We start from the raw sequence: 27576 nt of genomic DNA, 5'->3' as shown, positions 1-27576 counted from the left end.
TTTTTATTTCATTTGGTTCTACATTTTCTTTCACTTATAGTGCCACTCCCCCCCCCACGACCTGTTCTGTCCCTCTGATACATTTTGTACCCCAGAATGATTGTGTCCCATTGATTGTCCTCACTCCACCAGGTTTCTGTGATGCCTATTATATCAATATCCTCCTTTAACACAAGGCACTCTAGTTCACCCATCTTATTATTTAGACTTCTAGCATTTGTGTACAAGCACTTAAAAACTTGTCACTCTTTATTTGTCTGCCCTTTTCTGATGTGTCAGATTTTTTATGTGAATGTTTCTCGTCTGATCTGGCCCATACTTTATCCTTTTCCATCCTCTCCTCCTGACTAAAACCTAGAGAATCTCTATCAAAAGACTCTTCTCTAAGAGAAGTCTCTGTCCAATCCACGTGCACCTCTGTAACAATCAGCTTTCCCCCATGTCTTAGTTTAAAGACTGCTCTGCAACTTTTTTAATGTTAAGTGCCAGCAGTCTGGATCCACTTTGGTTTAGGTGGAGCTCATCCTTCCTGTATAGGCTCTCCCTATCCCAAAAGTTTCCCCAGTTCCTAATAAATCTAGAGCTAGTAAAAGACTATACTCCTTAATTATCAAAAGGTAAAACATTAGAACTTTAACCTGTGACTTTTCTAGAATACAGTTAGATAATGTTTTTGCTATAGTATTGTACATTGGCTAAGAAAATTTGAGCTGCTGTACAATTTGGGTCAAATCCTGCTTTCTGTTCACAAGGAATTAGTAAATCAGGCTCTACACCTGAGCAAAGTAAGCAAGACTGGCCCTTTTAAATTGGAATGGTGCTCTACGGAGCAGTCCCACCTTACTTAGGCAGTTGCTAGTGAGGTTACACAAGTGAGAGTGAGAGAAGAATCTGGCTTTTTGTTTAATAGACTGTTCATTTTCAATAACAGGTAGCAGCTGTAGTCAAGAGGGCACCTTTCCATCTCTGCTTAGTTAGACAAATATAACCATTTATTTTTGAATGAAGACCTTGATGCAGTCAAACAGTCTACTGGTATTTTATTGTTTAACATTGCAATTAATTGCGATTAATTTTTTGAGTTAATCGCATGAGTTAACTGCGATTAATCGACAGCCCTAGTAATTAGCTAATTAGGGCCAAAGCAAATGGAAGTACAATTCACACTAGTTCATTTAAAACAACAAGTGGAATCCAATACATTAAAAACTCAGAAGACATTGAGTGCTTCTCACACCACCCTATCCATTAACCACAAACCATAAAAATTCCCTAACTACACCTTAAACCCTACAACCTTCCCCCCTCTCAAACTGCCTTAGAAAATAAATGGTCTTTGCATCATGCCCACAACAGGTTTTGGCCCTCATGGGTCAGGAGTGCCCTGAAAGCAGCTATCTCCTGAAGGAGTCCAGCTGAAGCACCTTTGTTAATCCCAACTATAACTGTAACTATGAGGAGCGAGACAGTCTGTCAGGTAGCCAGGTCCAAAATTACTTCTTACTTATTCCTGCCTTGAGTGCAGGGGACTGGACTAGATGACCTACTGAGGTCCCTTTCAATCCTACACTTCTATAATTCATGCTCTGTAGCAAGGGTGGGCAAACTATGGCCTGCGGGCCACATCTGGCCCGCCAACCGATTTAATCTGGCCCTTGAGTGCCCGCCGTGTAGCAGGATCTAGCGCTTGCCCCACTCCTGCGCTCCACCTGGGGAGCAGGCTTGGGGGCCACTCCATGCACGCATGCTGCAGCTCCGGCTCCTATGCACCCTGCTCCCGCCCCAAGTGCCACCCATGCAGCTCCCATTGGCTGGGAATCACGGTCAATGGGAGCTGTGGGGGCAGCACTTGCGGACGGGGCAGTGGACAGAGCTGCGCCTCTGTGTAGGAGTCAGAGGGGAGACATGCCGCTGCTCCCGGGAACTGCTTGAGGTTAGCGCCGCCCAGAGCCTGCACCCCGACCCCCCCTTCCCCAACCCTGATCCCCCTCCAAACCCTTTGATCCGAGCCTGGAACACCCTCCTGCACCCCAAACGCCTCATCCCCAGCGCCCACTCCCCCAGCTGGAGCCCTCACCCCTTCCCTCCCGCCCCCGACTCCTCAACCCCACCTGCACCTCAACCCCCTGGCCCCAGCCCGGAACCCCCTTCCGCACCCTGAACTCCTCATTTCTGGCCCCACCCCAGAGCCTGCACCCCCAGCCACAGCCCTCACCCCCTCCTGCACCTCAGTCCCAATTTTGTGAGCATTCATGGCCCGTCAAACCATTTCCATACCCAGATGCGGCCCTCTGGCCAAAAAGTTTGCCCACCCCTGCTCTGTAGGCAACAACCAAACCCTTGAAGCTCCCCCAGAAGCCAAAAACCAAATCAGTCCCACACGCCAGATCTCGGTGTGCAGCGTACCAAGGAACGAGCTGCCCCCCAACACACACGCGGGCTCTAACCAAGACCCCACCGGGCCCTGGGGGGGGGGGCAGCAGGCACCGCAGGGTGCCCCGGCCCGGGGGCTCTGTGCGGGGCGAGCCGCCCCCTTGCCCGGGCAGTTCGGCGGGCTCCCCCTGGTGCTCAGAGCCTAGAACGCGCCCATTCGCCGGTCCCCGTCACATGGGCTCAGCGCCTGTCGTCGGGGGCGGCAGCGGGCTCGAGTGGGGCTCGCGCCAGGTAACGGCCGCCCCGCCCCGCCCCGCCCCGGGGGTAGTTCGACGAATTCGGGGACGGCGGGGCGGCAGCCGCGCTCCCCTCACTGCAGGTACCGCCCCGGCCGCCGGGCTCGCCCCGGCCGCCCTCGAGCCCCACTGGCGAGGGAGCCGCGGCCGGGGGGGGCAGGGCGGAGCCGGCTCCCGGCGGCGGCGGGCGCCTCTGGCTCCTGCTCGGGCCGCTGTGAGGGGTGGGGCGCGGGCGGAGTCTGCGCCCGCCTCAGCATCGCCAGTCCCCGGCCCTCAGGAGACCCCAGCCGGGCTCTCGACAGGTCGCGACCGAGCGACTGCAGCGCGGCTGGGGGCCCCGCTTCCTGTGTCTCGGGCAGCCTTTGGGGTGGCGCCGCGTCCTGGCGCCGCGGGTTTCGGCTCAGCTGCGGGAGGCTCCCCTGGAACCGCAGGCGCTGGCGTTGGAGGAAACCCCCAAAGAGCCCTGGAGCGGCGATGAGCTCACCCCCGGGTTAGGCAGGCCGCAGGCTGCTCCCTGCAAGTCGTGCAAAGCTTTTCCCCCATCTGGTTAGCGCACCGACCCAGCCCTTCAGCGACATACATAATGTAGGGAGGAAATTTGTAATAAAGCTTCTTCATACAAATATCACGGTGTCCTCCAGGGAGGGAGGATAAATGGATAATGCCTTTGAGGCTGGCGCACTGATTCTCATGTCTACACTACAAACTTAAGTTGAGTTACAGCCACCACCGTAATTACTTTATAAAAAGTAACCTATTTCCTCTTGTTTATCCCCCCCCCCCCCCCCCCCGTTCCTCAGACGTTCTTGTTAAACCCTGGATTTGTGCTGGAAATGGCCCAACTTGATTATCATACACATTGTAAGGAGAGTGATCACTTTAGATAAGCTATTACCAGCAGGAGAGTGGGGTGGGGGGAGAGAAAACCTTTTGTAGTGATAAATACCCATTTTTCATGGTCTGTGTGTATAAAAACATCTTCTGTATTTTCCACAGTGTGCATCCGATGAAGTGAGCTGTAGCTCACGAAAGCTCATGCTCAAATAAATTGGTTAGTCTCTAAGGTGCCACAAGTACTCCTTTTCTTTTTGCGAATACAGACTAACACGGCTACCACTCTGAGGGTATGTCTACACTACGGAATAAGGTCGAATTTATAGAAGTCGGTTTTTTAGAAATCGGTTTTATAAATTCGAGTGTGTGTGTCCCCACAGTAAATGCTCTAAGTGCATTAAGTGCATTAACTCGGCGGAGCGCTTCCACAGTACCGAGGCAAGCGTCGACTTCCGGAGCGTTGCACTGTGGGTAGCTATCCCACAGTTCCCGCAGTCTCCGCTGCCCATTGGAATTCTGGGTTGAGATCCCAATGCCTGATGGGGCTAAAACATTGTCGCGGGTGGTTCTGGGTACATATCGTCAGCCTCCCGTTCCCTCCCTCCCCCCGTGAAAGCAAGGGCAGACAATCATTTCGCGCCTTTTTTCCTGAGTTACCTGTGCAGACGCCATACCATGGCAAGCATGGAGCCCGCTCAGGTAACCGTCACCCTATGTCTCCTGGGTGCTGGCAGACGCGGTACGGCATTGCTACACAGTAGCAGCAACCCCTTGCCTTGTGGCAGCAGACGGTACAGTACGACTGGTAGCCGTCATCGTCATGTCTGAGGTGCTCCTGGTCGCCTCTGTGAGGTCGATCAGGAGCGCCTGGGCAGACATGGGCACAGGGACTAAATTTGGAGTGACTTGACCAGGTCATTCTCTTTAGTCCTGCAGTCAGTCCTATTGAACCGTCTTATGGTGAGCGGGCAGGCGATACGGACTGCTAGCAGTCGTGCTGTACCATCTTCTGCCGAGCAGTCATGAGATGTGGATGGCATGCAGTCCGTCTGCTGCCAGCCAAAGATGTAAAAGATAGATGGAGTGGGTCAAAACAAGAAATAGACCAGATTTGTTTTGTACTCATTTGCTTCCCCCCCCTCCCCTGTCTAGGGGACTCATTCTTCTAGATCACACTGCAGTCAAGATGCAGCGAGGTAAATCTAGCCATGTATCAATCAGAGGCCAGGCTAACCTTCTTGCTCCAATAAGGACAATAACTTAGGTGCACCATTTCTTATTGGAACCCTCTGTGAAGTCCTGCCTGAAATACTCCTTGATGTAAAGCCACCCCCTTTGTTGATTTTAGCTCCCTGAAGCCAACCCTGTAAGCGCCCCTCCCAGCGTCAGAGCAATGGCAAACAATCGGGCATCTGAGAGTGCTGTCCAGAGCAGTCACAATGGAGCGCTCTGATGGGGCTAAAACATTGTCGCGGGTGGTTCTGGGTACGTGTCGTCAGGCCCCCGTTCCCTCCCTCCCTCCGTGAAAGCAAGGGCAGACAATCATTTCGCGCCTTTTTTCCTGAGTTACCTGTGCAGACGCCATACCACAGCAAGCATGGAGCCCGCTCAGGTAACCGTCACCCTATGTCTCCTGGGTGCTGGCAGACGCGGTACGGCTTTGCTGCACAGTAGCAGCAACCCCTTGCCTTCTGGCAGCAGACGGTGCAATACGATTGGTAGTCGTCCTCATCGTGTCCGAGGTGCTCCTGGCCGCGTCGGCTGGGAGCGCCTGGGCAGACATGGGCGCAGGGACTAAATTTGGAGTGACTTGACCAGGTCATTCTCTTTAGTCCTGCAGTCAGTCCTATTGAACCGTCTTATGGTGAGCAGGCAGGCGATACGGACTGCTAGCAGTCGTACTGTACCATCTTCTGCCAGGCAGGCAAGAGATGAGGATTGCTAGCAGTCGTATTGCACCATCTTCTGCCAGGCAGGCAAGAGATGGGGATGGCTAGCAGGCGTACTGTACCATCTTCTGCCAAGCAGCCATGAGATGTGGATGGCATGCAGTCCTTCTGCACCGTCTGCTGCCAGCCAAAGATGTAAAAGATAGATGGAGTGGGTCAAAACAAGAAATAGACCAGATTTGTTTTGTACTCATTTGCCTCCTCCCCTGTCTAGGGGACTCATTCCTCTAGGTCACACTGCAGTCACTCACAGAGAAGGTGCAGCGAGGTAAATCTAGCCATGTATCAATCAGAGGCCAGGCTAACCTCCTTGTTCCAATAACAACGATAACTTAGGTGCACCATTTCTTATTGGAACCCTCCGTGCAGTCCTGCCTGAAATACTCCTTGATGTACAGGCACCCCCTTTGTTGATTTTAGCTCCCTGAAGCCAACCCTGTAAGCCGTGTCGTCAGTCGCCCCTCCCTCCGTCAGAGCAACGGCAGACAATCGTTCCGCGCCTTTTTTCTGTGCGGACGCCATACCACGGCAAGCATGGAGCCCACTCAGCTCACTTTGGCAATTAGGAGCACATTAACCACCACACGCATTATTCAGCAGTATATGCAGCACCAGAACATGGCAACGCGATACCGGGCGAGGAGGCGACGTCAGCGCGGTCCCGTGAGTGATCAGGACATGGACACAGATTTCTCTGAAAGCATGGGCCCTGACAATGCATGCATCATGGTGCTAATGGGGCAGGTTCATGCTGTGGAACGCCGATTCTGGGCTCGGGAAACAAGCACAGACTGGTGGGACCGCATAGTGTTGCAGGTCTGGGACGATTCCCAGTGGCTACGAAACTTTCGCATGCGTAAGGGCACTTTCATGGAACTTTGTGACTTGCTTTCCCCTGTCCTGAAGCGCATGAATACCAAGATGAGAGCAGCCCTCACAGTTGAGAAGCGAGTGGCGATAGCCCTGTGGAAGCTTGCAACGCCAGACAGCTACCGGTCAGTTGGGAATCAATTTGGAGTGGGCAAATCTACTGTGGGGGCTGCTGTGATGCAAGTAGCCCACGCAATCAAAGATCTGCTGATATCAAGGGTAGTGACCCTGGGAAATGTGCAGGTCATAGTGGATGGCTTTGCTGCAATGGGATTCCCTAACTGTGGTGGGGCTATAGATGGAACCCATATCCCTATCTTGGCACCGGAGCACCAAGCCGCCGAGTACATAAACCGCAAGGGGTACTTTTCAATAGTGCTGCAAGCTCTGGTGGATCACAAGGGACGTTTCACCAACATCAACGTGGGATGGCCGGGAAAGGTGCATGATGCTCGCATCTTCAGGAACTCTGGTCTGTTTCAAAAGCTGCAGGAAGGGACTTTATTCCCAGACCAGAAAATAACTGTTGGGGATGTTGAAATGCCTATATGTATCCTTGGGGACCCAGCCTACCCCTTAATGCCATGGCTCATGAAGCCGTACACAGGCAGCCTGGACAGTGGTCAGGAGCTGTTCAACTACAGGCTGAGCAAGTGCAGAATGGTGGTAGAATGTGCATTTGGACGTTTAAAGGCGCGCTGGCGCAGTTTATTGACTCGCTTAGACCTCAGCGAAACCAATATTCCCACTGTTATTACTGCTTGCTGTGTGCTCCACAATATCTGTGAGAGTAAGGGGGAGACGTTTATGGCGGGGTGGGAGGTTGAGGCAAATCGCCTGGCTGCTGGTTACGCGCAGCCAGACACCAGGGCGGTTAGAAGAGCACAGGAGGGCGCGGTACGCATCAGAGAAGCTTTGAAAAACAGTTTCATGACTGGCCAGGCTACGGTGTAAAAGTTCTGTTTGTTTCTCCTTGATGAACCCCCCCGCCCCTTGGTTCACTCTACTTCCCTGTAAGCTAACCACCCTCCCCTCCTCCCTTTAATCATTGCTTGCAGAGCCAATAAAGTCATTGCTGCTTCACAGTCATGCATTCGTTATTCATTCATCACACAAATAGGGGGATGACTACCAAGGTATCCCAGGAGGGGTGGTGGAGGAGGGAAGGAAAATGCCACACAGCACTTTAAGCACAGCACTTTAAAAGTTTACAACTTTAAAATTTATTGAATGACAGCCTTCTTTTTTTTGGGCAATCCTCTGTGGGGGAGTGGCTGGTTGGCCGGAGGCCTCCCCACCGTGTTCTTGGGCGTCTGGGTGTGGAGGCTATGGAACTTGGGGAGGAGGGCGGTTGGTTACAGAGGGGCTGCAGTGGCAGTCTGTGCTCCAGCTGCCTTTGCTGCAGCTCAACCATACACTGGAGCATACTGGTTTGGTCCTGCAGCAGCCTCAGCATTGAATCCTGCCTCCTCTCATCACGCTGCCGCCACCTTTGAGCTTCAGCCCTGTCTTCAGCCCGCCACTTACTCTCTTCAGCCCGCCACTTACTCTCTTCAGCCCTCCACCTCTCCTCCCGGTCATTTTGTGCTTTCCTGCACTCTGACATTATTTGCCTCCACGCATTCGTCTGTGCTCTGTCAGTGTGGGAGGACAGCATGAGCTCGGAGAACATTTCATCGCGAGTGCGTTTTTTTTTCTTTCTAAGCTTCACTAGCCTCTGGGAAGGAGAAGATCCTGTGATCATTGAAACACATGCAGCTGGTGGAGAAAAAAAAAGGGACAGCGGTATTTAAAAAGACACATTTTATAAAACAGTGGCTACACTCTTTCAGGGTAAACCTTGAAAGTTAACATTACATACATAGCACATGTGCTTTCGTTACAAGGTCGCATTTTGCCTCCTCCCACCGCGTGAACGGATTTTGGTTGAATGCCAGCAAACATACACTGCAATGCTTTGTTCTACAGTGATTCCCCAGTACGTGTTGCTGGCCTGGAGTGGTAAAGTGTCCTACCATGAAGGACGAAATAAGGCTGCCCTCCCCAGAAACCTTTTGCAAAGGCAGAACCGCAAATGCCAGGGCAAAGTAATCCTTTCACATGCTTGCTTTTAAACCATGTATAGCATTTTAAAAGGTACACTCACCAGAGGTCCCTTCTCCGCCTGCTGAGTCCAGGAGGCAGCCTTGGGTGGGTTCGGGGGGTACTGGCTCCAGGTCTAGGGTGAGAAACAGTTCCTGGCTGTCGGGAAAACCGGTTTCTCCGCTTGCTTGCTGTGAGCTATCTACAACCTCCTCATCATCATCTTCTTCGTCCCCAAAACCTACTTCTGTATTGCCTCCATCTCCATTGAAGGAGTCAAACAACACGGCTGGGGTAGTGGTGGCTGAACCCCCTAAAATGGCATGCAGCTCATCATAGAAGCGGCATGTTTGGGGCTCTGACCCAGAGCGGCCGTTCGCCTCTCTGGTTTTCTGGTAGGCTTGCCTCAGCTCCTTCAGTTTCACGCGGCACTGCTTCGGGTCCCTGTTATGGCCTCTGTCCTTCATGCCCTGGGAGATTTTCAGAAAGGTTTTGGCATTTCGAAAACTGGAACGGAGTTCTGATAGCACGGATTCCTCTCCCCAAACAGCGATCAGATCCCGTACCTCCCGTTCAGTCCATGCTGGAGCTCTTTTGCGATTCTGGGACTCCATCATGGTCACCTCTGCTGATGAGCTCTGCATGGTCACCTGCAGCTTGCCACGCTGGCCAAACAGGAAATGAGATTCAAAAGTTCGCGGTTCTTTTCCTGTCTACCTGGCCAGTGCATCTGAGTTGAGAGCGCTGTCCAGAGCGGTCAGAATGGAGCACTCTGGGATAGCTCCCGGAGGCCAATACCATCGAATTGTGTCCACAGTACCCCAAATTCGAGCCGGCAACGTCGATTTAAGCGCTAATCCACTTGTCAGGGGTGGAGTAAGGAAATCGATTTTAAGAGCCCTTTAAGTCGAAATAAAGGGCTTCATTGTGTGGACGGGTGCAGGTTTAAATCGATTTAACGCTGCTAAATTCGATCTAAAGTCCTAGTGTAGACCAGGGCTCACACTGTAATTACTGCAGTTTTTCAGGTCCACACTGGCCTCCTGTCGGTGGAGCATGTCTCCACCAGGAGTATTTGTACCAACTTAACAGGGGCAGTGTGGCTTCTCACCTCCTGGTGGAGCTTCCCACTGGGAGCCCGGCTGCTGCCCAGGTTCCCTGCTGCCATCTTGCTCCTGGCTCTCAGGGTTGGGGGAGTTCAGAGCAGGGAGCCTATTAACCTTTCTTGTCATTTTCAGGGCTCCAGTGCAGAGCTGTGAAATTGACAAGAATGACAGCCAATGTAAGTAACAAAGTGTCTACATGGAGGTTGCCTCCTCCTAACTACACATACCAGGGCTAGGCTTAGGGAAAATGGCACCCTGGGTGAACTTGTATTTTGCCCCCTCTCCTCTCCTGGCTCCTACAGGCTCTCTGGCTCCTTCAGACACAACAGCAGCCGCCAGCAACTCCGTCCCACTTTTGGTGAGCCCTGTCTACACATACACTCACACCCTGCTCTGCAGAGATGGGGTACATGGGCAGTGGGGGCAGGGGACACCCTGACATCAGTGGTGCCCTTACCCCAGCAGACTGGAAGCTCCTAGGAGCAAATGGCCAGGGGTGGCTCCAAGGCAGTGGGCAGGATTCTCAGGGCTGTAGATGGCAGCAGGGGGAGGGGCACCCCTGTTCCGGAGGCGCCCCATTTATAATGGTGCCCCCAGCCTCCACCCAGTTCGCCCCTGCTTAAGGCCAGCCCTGACACCTGCATAAGCCCTACACATCTTGTGCAGGTGGAGTTATTATGTCGGTGTAGTAAGGCACTTACATCAATGGGAGCAAGGCTATAGTATAGACACTGACATAATTAGATTGACATAAGCTGCCTTCCATCAACCTAACACTGTAGTGTAGACCAGGCCTCAGGCAGACTGAATTGGGGGTGAACATTCAAATTGAAAGGAAATATAAAGGGAAAGTTAATGTGTCACCCTCAGATTTGCAAATAAATGCTTTAACACCAGAGGCTAATTATGCTGAAAGGTGAATGAAAGGTAATGTGGCCAGGGAAAATTTTGTAATGAGTAAGAGGACTTTAAGGAGAGAGCAGGATGAAGAAAAGAAATCTCAGTGCTTGGAAAAGAGAAAAGGCGTTCCAGATAGGATGCCAAAATGGGAAAAGTGGCAGCTCAGAGGGATGCATTAGATAGCACAAATTACTTTGCCCCTTTTCTTTCAAAGTCTTGTTCTCCCCTATTGTGGAATAGTAGTAGTGGAACTCAGGAGACGTAGAGGAGTGAAGAAATAAGAAGGTGTGAGGTCATAAGTAGCGTGGCAAGAGTCTACAAAAGGTTTTTGAAAACTAGGATGTGTCTACACTGCAATAGACACCCACAGCTGGCCCATGCTAGCTGACTCAGGCTAAGGAGCTCAGGCTAAGAGAGCTGTTTAATTGCAACGTAGATGTTCAGGATCGGGACCCTTGCACCACCACTACAGCTATTCCATAAAAGGGCCATTTGGATTTGAATAAGAGATAATAAGTAGGGAGTCAGTGAAGGTGAGTGGGATGAGTATGGTCCTGCTTTTCGGAGAGAGAGTGAGTAATCTGGCTCTTGTATTTTCATCTGAAATTTAGAAAGTAACAGACTTAAAATATCCACTCTTGCAATTATTTTTATTATTATTATGAAGTGATCAGTGCACGTGTAAAGATTTCAATAGAGGAAATGCTGAGATAAGGAAAACTTCAGACAGCAAGGCTGGAAATTTTGAGGCAGTGTTGGCTCCCTACTTGGAGTGCCTATCAATAGCTTGACCGTAGTATTCAGTGACACACAGATGAGGCACGTTAGCTTAAATAGGCATTTTGCACCGCTTTTGCTTTTATTGTTTATCTTTCCTTTCAAAGCCACTGCTTAGTAGTTGTTTAGATTAATTGAATCATCACATTCTAGACCTCTTAAACTACTTACTTCATATTTTTATATACCATATCACCTTCTTGTGCAGTGTAGAAAAACAAATATTAATTGTTTATTTCCACGTAACATGCTATACACAGGACCACATTTTGCTTTAAATCATCCTTGTAATTTTCAGCAGGGCCTCACTGTCTTTAAGGTATGATGTGTAGAGAGATGTGTTATCAAGTGGAAAATCACTTGTGAATGGGAAAGTAGTAAATAGGGTACTATAAAACAAAATGTAAAAAATGGATTTCCAGCCATTACCCAGTACTTTTATGTATCCCTTGTAATCAAATTATTTTTCCCAGTTATCCAAAAATCACTTTTTACAAACTGAAAATATAGTGCAAATTACTTGACAATTGGAATGAAGCTAATCCACATTTTATGAACCAGGTACCATCGTAACACTTGCTAAACTTGAAGTACAGTGAATTTATCAATCTTACTAGTACAAAGCAATTTATTATTGAAAAAAACCAAACCATTTGCCTTACTTGTTCCTTTCATTTATCGCAGCTATCTCTTGTCAAATAGATGTTTCCTGTCCTGAAGTGCTTACAATCTAATATTAAGAAAAGACACAAGTGGGTTTAACAAATAATAAGAAGCAGAAGGGGTGATGATAGTGATATGGTCATTCATGAACATGGGCTTGATTGGGCACAGCTTGTTGCTTCTGATTCAGTTAACAGTGTGTGTGTATAATGTGTGTATACACACACACACACACAGGGATTTGAAGCTACTTATGCCTTTAGTAAAAATGGCCACTACCTCACTGGGGAGGAAGAATGTCTTTAATAAAGATGACTGATTTTTCCTATTTCCAATGAGACTGAAACTTCCCCGTCTTCAGGGAAATCAGGGCCATCTTTTCTAAAGCCTTTACAACGCTTCTTAATCTTCAAATTTTCCAACATATGGCATGTTCCATATGCATGGGAGGAAAAATGACTGAAATGTAGAACATACGTATGTTGTGCGTTATACTATTATTTATAGATAATGTCTTTTCACTGTAAATATTCTTTTTAAGGATATTTTCTCATTGTCTGAAATTAAATCCATTTTTTTTAAAAGATAACCCCAAGAATTCATCTTTTTTCTACCATGTATAATAATCAATTCCTATATGGGTTATTTGAATGTTGGATGTTCTGTTCTCTAGTCCAGGTTGCTCTTAATTGAGCTGCATTAAGAACTCTTTGCAGCTATGTGGAGAAGCCACTTTGCCAGTTACAACTCCTTGCTGGACAGCAGTAGAATGCTGTGAACTGAGACTTTAGGGTTCTATTCTCAGCTTTGGGATGGTGAGTGTTGTCTAGTGATTAGATCAGTAGTAAGTGACTCCCCGATTTGACAGTTCTTTCTGACAAGAAGTATGGAGAACACTGGGATTTATTCTTGGTTTTGTTAGCCATGGCTTTCTGTGACCATTCAGTTACTTTCTTTGTAAAATGAGGTGGTTGATACTTGACTAGTTAAGATAGGGGCATGAAGAATTGCTCAATAATAAGATCTTAAGTGCTGTTTATATTTGTGCAGTGAATGGAATAGGTGAGATAGTACTGAACACTTGAATAGCAGTAGTTTCTCCTTGTTCCCCAATAGTTTACTTAAGTTTAAATAGGTTTTTTTCTATTATTACTGTTCAATTAGGCAAACTTTCTTTAATACGCTTAAAGTAGCTGGCCTATCTGTATTGCCAGTTGGCCTAGGCAATGCTCGTCACAGAACTCCAACAAAGAAATCTCTTCCTACCTCAGTTTGCTAGAGCCCAGTTCTGTTGACCTGCAGAGCATGAGACAAGACTTGCTGTTTTGCACAAGTTATTTTATGGGATGAGTAAGTGGGGAGAGGTTATGATGGAGGCCAGGAGGAAGACTTTGGCTGTGGAGGGGAAGTCTTTAATTTTTTTGGTAAGGTTTCTTACTTAGTGCTTCCCATATTACATTAAAATTTGTGCTTTTAGTGTATGTAATGCATCTAGAGTTTAATAAGGGGGTCTATGAAATCTAAATTAACACACCTTAAAGGAGGAGACCTGGGAAATGATCAATATAGTGCTGGGGTAAGCAAATGTTTCCATTGCACCAAGTGTAATGAGAATCCTGATCTTTTTCTTACCAACCAGTAGAAAAAAAATTGTTTAAGGGTCTAGAGCTTTGTTTGTGTTTTGTCTTATTACCTAAATAATCCTTGTGGTAACATAAAGAAAGTTAGACAATTAACAGTAAATAAGGCAGCATGTCTGTCACGGAAGTCACGGATTCTGTGACTTTCCATGACTTCTGTAGTGGCTGGTGCTGGCTTAGGGGCTGCCCGAGCCGGGTAGCCCCTAAGCCAGCAGCAGCGGTTTGGGTGTGTGGGGAGGGAGCTCAGGTGTGGGGCAGGAGTGCGTGGCGGCGCTTACCTGGGGGGGGCTCTCTGGCTCTGACTGGCATGTCCCTGCAACTCCTAGGTGGAGTGCCTGAGGGCTCTGTGCACTGCCCACACCTGCTTGTGCCGCCCCTGCAGCTCCGATTGGCTGCAGTTCCTGGCCATTCAGGTCTGCGGTTCCTGGCCAATCAGAGCTGCGGAGCAGCACTTGTGGCGGGAGCAGCAAACGGAGCCTCCTGGCTGCCACTCCCCCTAGGAACTACAGGGACATGCCCGTCAGAGCCGGGTAGGGAGCCTGCCAGCTCCACCAACTGCAGCCCCCCAGCACCAGTGAAGGTCCTGGGCCACCGCCCCCAAGCACCCACGGTCCCCGGCCCAAGTTTTAGATAGGGGTATGTAGTAAAAGCCATGGATAGGTCATGGGCTGTGACTTTTTGTTTATTGCCCATGACCTGTCCAGGACTTTTACTAAAAATACCCATGACTAAAACGTAGCCTTAATAGTAAATAAGTAATTTCACAACTGTAAAATAAAACATCATTGAGGGGGTTTCTGTTAAAGGTGTGCTGCTAACAAAATAGAAAATAATAAATTTTTAGTGAGTTATAGTTTGCTTCTCATGCTTAAAGATATAATTCTATATTTCTCTTGCATTTAGAAAGACCCTTTCCTACCCTTCGTGGGTAAAAGGCCAGAGAAAGTCAGGCAAAGCTTTTGAGGGTCCTATCAGCATATGCAAAATACAATTCTCAAATAGACTACAGTCAAGGTGAGTTGATTGTGGCTGCCTCACTATAACTGCTTCGTCATTTATAATAATACTTGTAAATATGAGGCTTAGAAGGTATGAAAAAAGAAGTAGGATGGGCCTTAAACTCCTATGGAGGGATGCAGAGAACTTGGAGGTGAGTTGTGGAAGAAATCTTTATGACCTTTAACAGCAAGTCTATATGATATGTAAGCTAAGCTTACTACTTGCTCACCTTTCTTATAATAGGTTTCAGAGTAGCAGCCGTGTTAGTCTATATTCGCAAAAAGAAAAGGAGGACTTGTGGCACCTTAGAGACTAACCAATTTATTTGAGCATAAGCTTTCGTGAGCTACAGCTCACTTCATCGGTACTAAGTAGAACAGAAGGGGGCAGAGTTGTATAAGTATAATCACTCATGTATGATTGTGTTTTAAACAGTAGGAACCTATATTAGGAAAGTAAGTGAAAAATTATTTGTGTAAAAGATTTGATAGTGAAAATGCAAGTTAATGTTCATTTAACTTTTTGGTTTTGCCACTTCTATTATTTGGCAACTGCTTATCTGTTCTTTTTATGTATATCCTACATTGTTGCGATGCTACTGATGAACATGTGTGAAGAAGATGCTTTCTGGGCCCTAGTAGCACCGCTAGAGAAAACTAAGTACTTAGATGGACTATTTAGTTATTCTCGTGATAAGATTGTCATTTTCACTAGTGAGTCTAATCTGTTGATTCAGTATGTTTGCATTTAAAATTTGACTTCTAGTTGCAATCCCTACATTCATTATACAACACTTCTATTTGGCACTTAATTTATTTTATTTATGTACTTAGATTTAATATAATAGACTCCTATTGAAGGCTCTAGGCACTCTAATACTAATACATCAGTAATTATGCAATAAAATACCAGCAATATTAAAGTAACTGTAAAACATGCATCAGAAGTCGTATCCTTCATTAAAGATTTGCTGAAGTGAAGGTAACAGTTACTTATTACTTATGTAGGTCCTGATCCAAAGCCAACTGAAGTCAATGTGAGTCTTTGTTGACTTCAGTGATATTTGGATCTGCAGGGCTATAGATTTGCATAGCGCTTTCCAAAACAAAGACATAGTCTCTTCCCCAAACAGTTTAAAGTAACAGCAAGAAGGGATGACAGCGAATGACTGTTGGGTGAAAGACAAAGATGTAGACAATAAGTCTTGTGGTTGCTTGGAAGAATGTGCATGTCTTGACAACTGTAGCTTCCTGAAAAGGCAACAACACACACATTTGTAGTAGTTTTGGTATTTTTATTGAATGGAGAATAAATCCTGTGAGACCAATCTTCATGTCATCAGACATAAATTTTAGTAATTTACGAATGGTATTTGTAATTCAAGAGTAGTTATCAATTTATATTGACTAGCAATCCTTAGTCTCCCTAACACATAGTTTCTCAAACTGTGTGGTCCATGGACTTTATATTTGTCTGCAGAGAGCAAGTGAGTTACATGGTACTTCTCTTCCTTGTTTTCAGCTGCTTTTACAGGTTACATTCTTTATAATGAAGAGCCTGGACACTAGTAAGAGAACCCATTCTATTTGCCTCCACTAAGGGTGGAAGCTACAAGAGGAAGAGAAAATGAAGCAGGAGCTGCCTTCAGGAACAGGAGCCACAAGGCAGACAGCAGCTGCCTGAAGAGAAAAGGGGACCAGTCAGGAGACTAGAGGGAAAGAGAGTCTGGGTTCCATGTGTTGTGGTGAAGGGCACAGAGACAGGAAAAGGTATGAACAGATCAGATGGAAAGGGTGGGATATGAAATGAATATTTCTTTTCCCCTGAAAGGACACAACACTACATTAGAGATAGTTAATAATAGCTGGAAACATTACAAAAAACTTTCAGTATAGATAAGGTTCTAATACTTAATTATATACAGTTAAATACTATATTTCAACCCTCTGAGAAATGGGAGACTTCAAAAGACCACTTGCTTATTTAATTATTACTGAAAAGCTAATGAGTAATTCTAAAGGGTCCAAAGTTAACACTTTGAAACTATATTCTGAAACTCAAACTTGGTATAGAAGACAAATGTGAATAAAAGAGGAAAGGATTTAGATAAATTATTTTAGAGCACTGACTATTTATTTGGCATAAGATAATTTTCTCCTCCATATGTGTTTACAGTAAAAGAAATGTTAATTCGGTGGGTAGTGATACTCTCATTTAAGGAAAATCTACAAAGATGCATTGGTTGACAGCTGAATTGAATGTGGAATGAAAGGTACTTTTATCCATATTTGGTTGAAATACTTCAGAGTACAGATATATTGGTCAAGAATTTGAACTCTTATAATAGATAAAACAAAAATGAAATTACCAGTGGATCCTTTGATTGTGTTTTTGGGGCATTCAGAGAAAGAGAGATCCATTGGATAATACAAAATTCTGATAGCATCAAGGTGTATTCTTGCAGAATTTTAGAAAAAGAGGAAGCCCCTGATAACCTATTGTTTCAAAAGAGATTGATATATTCTTTTATGGAAAAAGTTTATAGGTGATCTGCAACAAGGGGCTAGTAGCCTTTCTCAGATTAAGCCGCCATTTCTGGAATATAAAAAAAGACAATATAAAATAAATAGACCTGGGAAATACAGACATTTTGTTTTACTGTAAAACACTTAATCTTTTTCTTCTGGTCTAGTATATAGACAGAATTATAATATGTAGAACTCATGTATGTTAAACTTCAGCTCTTACTACAAGATTTTTCAATATGGTAATGTAATTTGAAATGGAACAATGATTTTTCTTATATCTACTACATCTGAAAAACTATGAATAAGACCGTTAAAATATCTAAATATTTTGATATTACTCTTCCATGTAAGCAATTACTATATTAAAATTCAACACCCATCAAGTTATTTGTCTTCACACATGCATGTTCACAGGCTGTCTCATGCACTATGTAAGTGTAGGTTGCTATTTGTCATGCATACTCAGGTCACAATTCATGCGGCTTACGATTTTTTAATGCACATTCATGGATATCCCTGCACACAGCTGCACTCATGCAACCAGTTAAAATGCATGCATGAATCATGTGATATGCTCATCTTTACAAGACATCAAATCTTGAAATGGTACTAGCTGCTGTTTGTCTCTTACTGGCCACCTTTATAGTTTCTTATTAAAAATACAAAATGTAAGACACTATTTTTTTTTCCTGTTAAGGATTTGTCTGTTTAAGGTCAAGTACACTCAGAAGTACTGTTAAAATGCCTCTAATTTATACTTTTTTTTTCTTACTAGCATTCAGTTACATACTAAAATCTTTCAGCAACTAATTAAACATAGCATACCTAAATTATGGCAGCATCTTATAAGTATGACTTCAGTTAGTACTACGTACATATTTAATTATAAATGTTAAAACTTTTATGATTTAGACTAAAAATGTCTATGTGGGAGCTGATGTGTTCCTTTTGAATCCCTTGACCCCTCTCCAAACTATTCAACAGTGGGTATCTCCAATTTACTGATTTAGTATTTGGAAAAACCCACAAAGGTCTGATCTTTGAGGCTGGGCTGAATGGTAATAGATATATGAAGATGCATCCTAAATGTTTGTTAGCAGTAATGTTACTTCTAGAAAGCTGCTAGACCACCTGGAAGCACTGTTGATCAGTACCATTTTAAAAACAAATTAAACAGTTACTTGTTAAATATGCAAGAATGCTGATGTCTTTATTATTTGTTTTCATAACATACGGATAATCTAATAATTAATGCGTTAAAATACATGACAATTACAAAACCAGAACAGTAATGTCTGATTCTGCAACCTCGACTTACACATAAGTAGACTCACTGAATTCAGGGGGATTGCTGGCACAAGTACAACTTGTGAATAAAGGGTGTAGAACTGGGCTCTGCACTTACATCAAACATGACCATATTTTAAAAACATATACTGATTCTGATTTAAAAGGAATGATACTCTCTGTGTTTGTTAGTTTACTCAGGCTCGTGTACCATTTATATTGTTTAATAACTTATGTGCGTTCTATTGTTAATCAGCAAAACTTATCCTTGTTTATGAATAAATGTCTGCTTTGGGTTTCCTACTAGAAATGTTATAGTAGGAAACCCAAAGGAATGCTGCCATTCTATATCACATTAATATCTTTAAATAACTGTATTTGAAGGATTCTGTTGAATGATTATAGATAGTCCAATTATTTGGTTTCTTTGTAAGGTTATAACTGAATCTATACTACTCTGCTGCCAGTCACTTCAATCCCAGAAAGAAAGAGAGGAGTTTCTAAGGGAAGCTTGTATAGAGCCGGTTTTGGGAAAGAACCCATGATTGATTGTTAATAAACATTATAGGTGTGGCAAATCAGGTGTGCCATTGTTTGTAAGAGCTACAAGAGTAAAATTAAGCATTCATGTAAGTGTTTGCAGCATCAAGACCTATTTGTGGAACATTCAACTGTACTTACCTACTGTAATTCCATTTGTCTAAAGTGTGTATAGTTATGCTTAACTTGCGAAAGAATTTCTCATACTCAAATATCTGCTAGAAACCTGTTTGGAACCACCAGCTCTTAACTGGAGACTTAGTTCTCATGAGGTTTAAAACCGTCACCCAACTCCATTGTCACATTGCATTGGCTTTTAAAAAAAACAATACTACCTTTGTTGGATTTATAATGTAGACTTGCAGACAGATTGGTTTTCAAATATTGTGGAAAAAAGTGAGTCCTTTTAATGCTTGGTGACAGATATACCTTCAAAATACATTGATGTAATCATTCATTTCTAAAATATGTCTCAGATCTCTCTTCATCGCCAGCTGAACCTCACCTGTTGTCTGGGTTCCACTACGCTCTCTGCACTGAAGGCATGTCCACTTCTTAGGAACTCCCTTCTCCCTGACCATTAGAATTACACACCTCATCCTGGTCCCAAAATCTACTGGCCGGTATAAATTATGGTAGTGCTGCAGTTGCACTAAATATTTAGCATGTTCCACATGCTAGTTGCTTGGAGCTGTGGTAAGAATTTAAGACTATCTAGTGATTCGTACAGTGTGGTAAATCATACTTTTAACAGAAAGCTATAAACCTAACATGAAGTATTTTGAGCCTGTGCGACAATTTATATTTCCTCATTTGTGTGCAGGATTCCTGTATAGACTAGTGATTAATGTTCTTGAAATCCGTAGAGAAGGGTGGACTGCTTAGTAAGATTACCAAGTTGAAATGCCTTTAGGTTGAGCCACTTTTACCTCCAGCTTGAGTAGGAAGAGCTAGGCATTTTCTAAAGAGGTTCACTGACATTAAAACTCCATATGATGCCATACTATAGAAATATTACATCAGGAATTCAAAATAGTCAACAAAGGATCCCCTCTGTGGTTTAGGTTTTTTTTTAATTATTATTAAAATTGTGAACCAGAGAGATGAAGTAACATCCTGGGACAGTAAGGGATGTGGACTTTAAGGGATCTGTATGAACCTTCAGCAAATGAGACACAAATTCTAACTAACAGAAACTCAGATATAAAACTGCTGTCAGTTCAGACACTTATATCTGTGGATAGTTGGCTGGTGTTATGCACTTTTTGCAAGCAATTTCAACTACATTATCTCACCAAGCAATGCTACCTATATTACTAAGTCTGATTTCATACTGGTTTTACATTGTATAACTCCTCTGATTCTGTAGTTACTCTTCCTAAAATATTGCCCACTACTGTGTCTTACATCCTCTTAAAGGCAAAACTGGGTGGCTTCAACTTTTTTCGAAATGGCTATTCAAATGGCAGGAGTTAATTGCATGTAAATTCAACAGGTGCAGAGTGGAAGAAAATATGACAGTCCTCACATACTAGAACAGAAACAAAACTAGTTTAGTTCAAATTGTTGTATAGAATGTAAAACAAAATGGAGACCTGTCACAAATGCTACGATAAGTACGCTATGTGTTCTGTTGTCACAGAATTCATTCTGCTGCAAAATTGAGCTTCAGAATCTATTTTTGTTGTTGTTCTTAACCTACCATTCATTTATGTGTTAATGCTGAACTATAAAGGTGACAATTTGCATGCCCACATTCTCACTTGAAATCATTTTTAGCAAAAACACCCCACTATTATTTCAAATTGTCTCATCCCTCTGTTCTTTACCCACTTCCAAAATCTCCTGTCTCCCCTTTGACCATTTCTACAATTAACTTATATTGTCAATGCAAAAATTGCAGCATATTGAAAGCTGAACGTTGGTCATCATAAAATAAATAAAATGGGGACTACTGTGCTGATTTTAGTGGTTTTAATAGGGAAATGAATGCAAACTTCAATTGTGAAGGTAAATAAAACTCCCACAGAATTACTAGTCTGCTGTACCAGATTTTAGGGTCAGCACACCATGGAGTACATGAGGCCCTTGACCTTAATCCTGTAAAAGGTAGATATTCTGAGAGGTATTATCAGATAAATTAATTTTTACCAATTTTGTTGCTATTCTATAATTATACTTTGTTCAATGCTCTACTGCCTCTACTTCAGAGTCTGAGACTCCTTGAAAAGATTTGTGAGATGCAAAGGCTCCCTTGTTGACCATATACTGGCACCCGGTCTTATATCTTCTCAGTAGATGTGATCAATGTCATCATAGTCTCTGCAAGAGGTCAGTATCTGGATGAAGAACAGCTATCTCAAACTGAATCTAAACTAAAGTAGTACTGATGGGAAGGGAGACACACTTAGGAGCTTACATCAAAGTAACATAAAGTTTTTTGTCTTATTAGGATTTTCACTAGTCCTAGATACCCAGGTAGCAATAGTGATGGTAAATACCTTCTTCCACTTCCAGTTTACCAAGAAACTTGTGTTTTCATCTCAAATAAGGTTCTAGCTACAATAATGCACATGTTCATCACTTCCTGATTGGACTTTGGTAACTTTTCCACCTTCAACTCCATACATAACACAATCCTCCAACTTGTAGAGAATGCAGCACCCTTTTTCCTTAGTGGGGATGGCGCTCTTTGTCCTGTCCTGAGTCCCAGTTCACTTCTCATGCCAATTCAAGAACCTGGTCAAGGGATGGGGCCTGACTACATTAGAGACTGTCTCTCTATTCAGAATGCAGTGAGATAACTATGTTTATCTTGGGCACAGTATGTTTAACAGGTCCTGAGGTGAAGCCCTGAGCAGTTGGAGCTAAAGTGTGCTTAGTCAAGAGTTTCAGACTGTGAAAAGATTTATTGGAGGAGATTAGAAGGAGCCCATCCTTATAATTTTCAGACTGCTGCAAGGCTCATCTTTTTCTTACAGCCCTCATCTAAAGTGCCAAACACTGTTGAAACCCTGCAAATTTAAGTCTCTAAGGTGCCACAAGTACTCCTTTTTAAAAAAAGTTAACTAACCCAGGAGAGAGCCAGAGTGGACTCCACTATGGACATCTCCATGCAACTCCTTAAATCTTGCAAATCCAAATTACTATATATGACACTAGGTGCTATATGATGTACTAGATGTTCCAAACAATCTTGTCCTGCACACACTTTTCCTCAGGTATTGGAGGAGGACTTGCTAGCAGTTAGTGCCTCTCCTTGCCATTGGTTTTGCTTAGGGTGACTATACATCCCGTTTTGGCAGGAACAGTCCCCTTTTCCAGCTCTGTCCTGGCCATCCCTACTTTTTTTGCCCAAACTGGGCATTTGCCCCGGCTGCAAGGCAGAGCGGAGAGCAGCAGCTGCTGCCCAGGATCAGTTGAAGGCAGTGCAGGGGAGCCGAGAAATTTTCTGCTGGCAGGCAGCACTGCCTTCAGAGCTGACTCCCTGGACAGCGTGGAGCTCGAGTGGTCAGCCCCAGCCCCTGCTGCAGGTGGCACGGGGCTCAGCAGGTCAGCCGCAGGCAGTATGGCAAGGGAAGCTCTGGTGAGCCCTGTGCATGGGGGTGGGGATAGGAGTGGGCGGGGAGGCTCGGGCGTGCCCTGGGCGATTCCATTTTTACTTTAAGAAATATGGTCACTCTCGTCTTATTTTATCTCTTGGCCACTGACTTCTGGAACTGCAATAACATAATGGATAATTAGAGCTATTCAGATGTAACTCCTTCAGCTTTGTCTTAAGTTCTAGAGTAGAGAACATGATCACAGATTATACAAATATGAATGTTACATAACAAATACATAGTAAAAGTTTTAACCTGTGCAGTTGAGTCTTGTCTATTCAGCTTCTTGTCGAAAAGTTCTGGTTCAAAGAGTTTGATGAGTCAATACAAATTCCTAAGGAATAGGAAGAGAAAATAATGTAATATATCTTTGTGTATCTTATAAAGCAATAAAAATCTACTCCTTGACCATTAAGTGACCTAGTAAATCTTTTCATGTGTAAAAGAAACCTAATTTTATGCATCCATGTTTCCTGAGAACAAGATTGTTGAATGCAAGATGATAGTTATATCTAGCCTTCAGTGATAGTTGTTTGTATAGAGAGGATAACTGTGGCTCTCTACCTATCAGGGTACCATGTTAATAACTGTTCAGTGTACAGTAATGGTAAGGAGACTATGCTACCTATCAAATTTAGCCAGGTTGAGCCAGAATTTCACAGGTCTTTAGGTGCCTATTTTCATCTTTAGGTGCCTAAATACCTTTGAAAATCTGGCCTTTAGTTCTCTGCTTGCACAGGCATAAAATTGTGTGTATTTGCTTTCTAGCTAGCTAGAGAGAGAGAGAGAGATTGACATTTCACACATCGTTATAGGAGATTATTTACAAATAACTAGAATTTTATAATCCACAAAAAGCTTATAAATTTGTGATATTTAAAAATATTTTTCACATGTGGTTTTAAAATCTACTCCTGAACATCAAATTTAACTGCAACTTCTTCCAGCAATGTTTGTCCCAGAGTGCATTAAACTTCTTCCAGAGAGGGCATGAAAATTATAGGTATGCAACTGCATTTTCCATCAAAATTTTGAGTTAATATTTTATTACGAGAATCTTGTTTTCTGCACACATTATTGTTATATGGGGTTATTTATAAATCTAGAATTTCTACTATCTACTTTCCAGTTATCTGAGAGAGAGATATTGAAAGATCTTGTAAGCACTTTAAGATGCTTTAGATCGCATTCTTGAAGTCACAGATAAAGATGGAAGAATCAGCAGCTTGTGCCTTGGTTGATCTAAAATTATACATTTCCCAACAGGAAATAACAGGGAATAGTAAAAAATCATGGATTTAATGGATATTTCTAGAGTTTTACTGTTTAAAATGGGAAGACTGAATTTCCTAAAAAAGGTAGATAGCATCTTACCTCTCCCAAGGTTGTCTAAGCGCATGAAGAATGCCTTATATTAAGTATAGGTAACTTGTTGAGAACAACCCTTATTTTGGTCTATACAGTAAAGCAAATATAATTGGTGGATTGTACAACTGCACCTTAACAGGATTGGGGGAATCTCTGTGTTTCTGTCCTGTACATTGTGAAGAAGTAAATTGGTATACTATTCAACTTATGTTCATGCTAGAGTACTTTATAGCCCATTTCTTGTTCTGAAAATTAACAAATTTAGTTATAAAACTGTCTGAAGCATTTGCTCACGTGTGAAATTGCTTGCATGCTCCTATGACTGGGCATTCCTTGGTGCTTAGGAGTGTGCAGTCTTTCTTGTGTGAGTTTGCTCTTGCATCTACCTATGAGCATGCTGGGGCTCTGTATAGGAGTGTTCATTTGGATCAATAAAATGCCTAGTTAGCTAAATGAAAAGGCATAGTTTGCTGCACCATTAAGCCTTCTATTATACTAGTGATTTGTAGGTTAACTTGAATCTGTTATTTAGTTCATCAGCTTCTCCATTAGGGCAGTAACAACATTTATTAAGAGCCATGAGAGTGCTGAGCATTTTACAGTGTCTTCTCCAAGGAGTTGGAGAAGAGTTCTCTTCTAAACTGAAGTTGCATAACATGAAGTTACATATTTAATCTCTCTAGCATTCACTATTTCTACTGCTTAATCTGTCCTAGACTGCAGCAATTTTGCTCTGCAGGACATCAAGCTCAGTGTTAGTTATAGTTACACTAGATTTTACTTTTAGAATTTCCATTGATGCGTCTCAAGAAATTATTTCAGGAAATGGACAATAGACTGCTTTATAGTCCGGGCTTGGTCCTCTGTCATATGAAAGGTTTCAGAGTAGCAGCCGTGTTAGTCTGTATTCGCAAAAAGAAAAGGAGTGCTTGTGGCACCTTAGAGACTAACCAGTTTATTTGAGCTTTCGTGAGCTACAGCTCGCTTCATCGGATGCATTCAGTGGAAAATACAGTGGGGAGATTTATATACACAGAGAATATGAAACAATGGGTGTTACCATACACACTGTAACGAGAGTGATCATTTAAGGTGAGCTATTACCAGCAGGAGAGCAGGGGTGGGGAGGAGGGAGCCTTTTGTAGTGATAATCAAGGTGGGCCATTTCCAGCAGTTGACAAGAACATCTGAGGAAGGGGGGGGAATAAACATGGGGAAATAGTTTCATTTTGTGTAATGACCCATCCACTCCCAGTCTCTATTCAAGCCTAAGTTAATTGTATCCAGTTTGCAAATTAATTCCAATTCAGCAGACTCTCATTGGAGTCTGTTTTTGAAGTTTTTTTGTTGAAGAATTGCAACTTTTAGGTCTGTAATCGAGAGACCAAAGAGATTGAAGTGTTCTCCGACTGGTTTTTGAATGTTATAATTCTTGACATCTGATTTGTGTCCATTTATTCTTTTACGTAGAGACTGTCCAGTTTGACCAATGTACATGGCAGAGAGGCATTGCTGGCACATGATGCCATATATCACATTGGTAGATGTGCTGGTGAACGAGCCTCTGATAGTGTGGCTGATGTAATTAGGCCCTATGATGGTATCCCCTGAATAGATATGTGGGCACAGCTGGCAATGGGCTTGTCCCCCCCGCTCTCCTGCTGGTATTAGCTCATCTTAAGTGATCACTCTCCTTACAGTGTGTATGGTAACACCCATTATCTAAGCTTATGCTCAAATAAATTTGTTAGTCTCTAAGGTGCCACAAGTACTCCGTTTCTTTTTGTCATATGAAAGTCTCAATAATTTTCTGCTTTTAGACGCTGGTGTTTATATAATAAGCCATCATTCTTGTTCTTCCCCGGACTTTTAATTTCTACACTCCTTTATTCTAGTGAGGATGATGATAAACAAAATCATTCCTATTGAGATAGCAAAAGAACTCCAATTAATTGCTTCAGTGGGAAGAGTAAAATGCATGTAGGCAAAGCGCTTTAATATAATTTCCCATAATTTTTACCCTTTGAATTTCAGAGTTAAGTTAACTAGCTTTGCTTATACGCAAAGGCATAGTTTGACTTCCATATTTGGGGGGGCAACTCCAGTCAGGCCAAGGGGGCTGCGCATGGGGGCGGGCAAATTCCGTGCCTGCCTAAGGCAGTTTTTTTGCGGGGGGAATGCATCTCTACATCGCCCCGCCCCCCCATAAACCCCAGAAAACTTCATGATCCTATCTGCTTATATTTGAGAGATTACTGGTTTCTGGCCTCAAAGGAGTAGAGTTGTTTTTTCTCACTGGGCTAAGGACCTGAGTTTTAAATATGTGGTATTTAATGTTTATTGAATTACTATACAACTCAGTTGCAAAATAAAAAAATAATTTGTTTTCAGGGTCTGGTCCAATGATGTCTCTATACTGATGGCGGGAAAATAACAAGTTTATATGATTGCTGTAGTTATTTTATTTACTTTGCCTACTTTTTCTTTAAGTTATCTATACAGATATATATCACAGCCCCAATAAGAGTAACAAATACTACCATGGTATTAAAAGCATCTTGTCAGTTGTATATATAAAAGCGTTAAAGATTAAAAAGGGATTTCAAACACATATGTCCACTGCTTGTTTGACTGGATTAGTCTGAACCATGTTAGCATTCTATAGTTCCTCTCCATAAGCTTAAGACGATGCTTTGCACATAAACCTGTGGAAACTCCTACAGAAAAACTTCCTGCAGGAAAAGTACTAAATGAGGTAGTGAGATTATAGAACAGCAACAAAATTGGTAAGAATTAATTTATCTGATAATACCTCTCAGAATATCTACCTTTCACAGGATTAAGGCCAAGGGCCTCATGTACTCCATGGTGTGCTGACCCTAAAATCTGATGTAGCAGATTAGAAATTCTGTGGCCGTTTTATTTACCTGAACTATTGAAGTCTGCATACTTTGAGACTGTAGATTTGCCTCATTGATTTTTTTTATCATCTTTCTTGAAAAAAGGGAGAGGTGGAAGAGCTTTCATATGGGATTTTGTTTGCAATACCTAACATTTTTAAAAGTGAGATGCCTCTTGAGGATTTTATTCTCAGATTTGGGAGGATACAATTTTTCAAAAGTGATTAAATGAATTAACATCCTAAAGTCCAGTTAGGTGCTTTGGAAATTTTTGCCTGCAATCCTGTGTGCATGCTAATAAAGAAGGGAAAACTACCCTTTCTGTACTTTTGTGTCTTTGAAGTATCATATTGCAGGATTCCCAGTCACCACAGAGTCTTTTAGTTTGGGCTCAAGGGTGGTGTGTTGCATCCAACGTTGACTTTGCTTGCATTGTTGGGATCGTCATGATGTGGTATGTTTATGAATATAAAATTTTGCAGAGTTTGCATTTTTTAGGGCAGCTCTTGTTTCCTGTACATTCAGGAGCTAAAAGAAGGTTATGAAGGGAGCTAAGGCTGTGGTATTTGGAATGAAATATAATGTCCAACTGTCAATGCCTTACTGGATGAAATAACTAAGGGCTATGGGAGTTCCCAACCTCTTTTGTACGAGGGACATGAAATCCAGAAATTGGACTCTCGTGTAATGATTAGGGCTGTCAATTAACCACAGTTAACTCACGCGATTAACTCAAAAAAATGAATCGCGATTAATCGCAGTTTTAATCACACTGTTAAACAATAGAATACCAATTGAAATTTATTAAATATTTTTGGATGTTTTTCTACATTTTCAAATATATTGATTTAAATTACAACAC

At 43.3% G+C, this 27576-nt stretch overlaps 1 long non-coding RNA gene across 1 annotated transcript; it reads left to right on the top strand.

The window, feature by feature from the left end:
* Positions 1–2601: 2601 nt before the first annotated feature.
* On the top strand, positions 2602–18245 carry LOC125638429 (uncharacterized). Its single transcript, XR_007357220.2, has 4 exons — positions 2602–2664; positions 9643–9686; positions 14394–14504; positions 16011–18245. It is a non-coding gene; the product is annotated as an uncharacterized LOC125638429 (long non-coding RNA).
* The last annotated feature ends 9331 nt before the right edge of the window (positions 18246–27576 follow it).

The sequence above is a fragment of the Caretta caretta genome, chromosome 6 (assembly GCF_965140235.1).
Source record: "Caretta caretta isolate rCarCar2 chromosome 6, rCarCar1.hap1, whole genome shotgun sequence".
In the NCBI taxonomy this organism is placed as follows: domain Eukaryota; kingdom Metazoa; phylum Chordata; order Testudines; family Cheloniidae; genus Caretta; species Caretta caretta.
This window is presented reverse-complemented; position numbering and strand designations above follow the sequence as displayed.